We start from the raw sequence: 3,162 nt of genomic DNA on the forward strand, positions 1-3,162 counted from the left end.
GAGCCTATTTATTCCAAAGCACCGACCTTCACTCCAGCACCAGATAACGGTGTAGTTTTTAGCTTTTTTCCACTCCTCACCTGACCTGCCAATCTTCCTGGGTTGTAGACAGGCTCAGGGGCCTGGCCTTCACCACATGGGAAAATATCCGCCTCGGGGGAGGGTCTGACACCTGCAGTATTTCCAGGAATAGAAATGCGTCACAGGAGGCGGGCTGCAGCTTAAACCACGCATTGCCCCTGCCATGCTGCCAAAGAAAGTACCAACACAACTACTACCCATAGAAGAGTGACAACTCAGACTATTCCAGGCCCCTCAAGCTATAAGAATGGCTTAGGAGGCAGTTAATAGTAATTTTTAATGTATATTGAATTAATAATTGACTGTTGTTGTGGTCATCTGAGACAGCGCCACTTTGTGGCAGACTGTCACAAGCGCCAGTGTTGACAATTAAGTGCTGTTGCCTAGCACTGGAATCCACCGGATCAAATTAAGCACTGGTAACAGCAAAGCATTAAAAGAAGCCAATAAACAAGCTGAATACTAAACAGCACTTTGTAAGGGCAAGATATTACCAGAGTTGCCAGGCTACTGTCATTCGAAGCCTACACTTATATGCCAGCTGATAGCCAGAAACCGGTCCTAGGATGTTTGATTCCGGTCCAGGATAGACATGGTTTGGCAGTTCGGGCTGGAATGTTCCCATGAGGCACAGGGTCAAGACTGATTTGCATATGGCCATGTCTGAACTGGGGTGGCTTTGTGAGCAAAATAACGATGGATTAAACCCAGATCTGTGACTGGGGGTGAATGTGTTGCCATTGTGCAAAATTCCGTCCATCATCTTGTGTGTTTTGCTGTTCACCCTATGTGGGAAGGGTATGCCCAGTCGTGGGTCCCGTGCTCACTAGGCCACGGGAGTCAATCTATCCTGGCTGAAGACAGCTGATAGCCAGAAACCGGTCCTAGGATGTTTTATTCTGGTCCAGAAAAGACATGGTTTGGCAGTTCGGGCTGGACTATTCCCATGAGGCACAGGGCCAAGACTGATTTGCATATGGCCAAGTCTAAACTGGGGTGGCTTGGTGAGCAAACTAATGATGGATTAAACCCAGATCTGTGACTGGGGGTGAATGTTTTGCCATAGTGCAACATTCTGTCCATCATCTTGTGTGTTTTGCTTTGCAGCAATAACAGCCAGTGCTTAATTTGAAAATAAATAAGTGCCAGGGCTCTGCTCAGGAGGCCACTGCAGCTTAAACCACACATTGCACCTGCCAGCGCTGCCAAAGATAGTACCAACACAACTACTACCCACAGAAGAGTGACAATCAGGCTATTCCAGGCCCCTAAAGCTATAAGAATGGCTTGGGAGGCAGGTAATAGTAATTTTTTATGTATATTAAATTAATAATTGACTGTTGTAGTGGTCATCTGAGACAGCGCCGCTTTGTGGCAGACTGTCACAAGCGCCAGTGTTGACAATTAAGTGCTGTTGCCTAGCACTGGAATCCACCTGATCAAATTAAGCACTGGTAACAGCAAAGCATTAAAAGAAGCCAATAAACAAGCTGAATTCTAAACAGCACTTTGTAAGGGCAAGATATTACCAGAGTTGCCAGGCTACTGTCGTTCGAAGCCTACACTTATATGCCCTGAAAACAGAATTAGGGGCCACACTCCATTTTAAACAAGCATTGGCAAACCCAATAGGTCCTGGTTTACTGTGCTAAAGGTATACCCCCACTTCATAGAGGCTTGTACTTCGGGAGGCACTATATCAATGGTCACACATCTTTTTTTTAACAATTACAACAGGAGTTTTGGTACGCAATGCACACAAAAAAGAAATGGAAAAACGTATTGTTCTTCTCTTCCTCCTCATGCATGTGTATATATATCGGATCTGTGATGTAATTCTCTGCCAGAACCGTCATTGAAGGACTATCCGCCGACCAAGGTCGTGGGTTACCCAAACCCATGGTTAAGCGGTAATTAGACCTCTACCAGCTGATTTAATTTGGGTTACCAACCAGCGGCAGGGCGAGGGGTGTACAGCGAGGGATAACATTGTTATAGCCGCACATGGCAAGGTGCAAGAAAAGACTGGTATGCAGAGTGCGGTAAATTGTGGAAATAAGGACAATGAATCTGTATTCAACAATTGTGGTAGTATTGCTTCTTGGGACATCTATGTCGGAAACAATGACTAATAATAAGTACGGAGTCATTGCCCTTCCAATATGGCGGTCGAAATTGATGGAACCTGAATGCAGCTCTTCTTTGTTTTCCTTCATTAGGAACTCACCAATGAGAAAGGTGCTTGCATTACTTAACCCCTTGCATGCTGATGACGGCCCCCGGCCGTCATGCACTACGGCGCTCGTGTGCTGATGACGGCTGGGGGCCGTCATAAACCCGCCCACTCACGATTCTGCCGCACAGGCGCAGAATCGCGGCAGCATGCAAGGGGTTAAAGGAACTCAATGTAAACATGGGCCCCTTTCACAAATTACTCTGCATGAAAGGGTGTTGCTGTGGGTGTTCCCACGCAACATCCATGGAACCTGACACATTCCCAAATTTACAAAATGTTGTAAACTTAGGAATGCGTCAAAATCCTACGTCTCCCCAGGGGAGGCATAGGAATGGTGCAATGAGGAGAAATACTTTTATTTCTCCTCGTTTTTTCCTCTTTCCATGAGTGCTGTATTTTGCAGCACACATAGAAATAGGAAAATGCCTTTAATGATTGTTTCTGTGCAGGAAGTTGTCCTTTCCTGCACAAAAACAATCATCCCTCCAGTGCAAGGATCCTTGCAAAATAATGCAAGGGGGCCTGCGCTGGCGCATGGCAGCCAATTGTGCGCCGGCGCTGGGGAAAGCACAGGAATGCATAATTTTGTTGCTAATACGACACCTCCCTATGCTTTGAAAATTACGCACCATGTCGCTGCATAATAGCATGCGGTGCTGCGTCATTTTCTTGTAGATGAGGCCCAATGTATGTTATTCCTATTCTCTTGTGTTTTTATCAGGCTGAGGCTCAGGGTATCCTGGAGAGACACTCTCCTCCTAAACATCACTTTGGGGTATTTACTGATGGGTTTAGCTAAGTTGGAATAACATAAAGGGGCCAGATTTATGAAGGCCTTGCGCCGC

This window comes from Lissotriton helveticus, chromosome 11 (genome assembly GCF_964261635.1).
Source record: "Lissotriton helveticus chromosome 11, aLisHel1.1, whole genome shotgun sequence".
Classification (NCBI taxonomy): domain Eukaryota; kingdom Metazoa; phylum Chordata; class Amphibia; order Caudata; family Salamandridae; genus Lissotriton; species Lissotriton helveticus.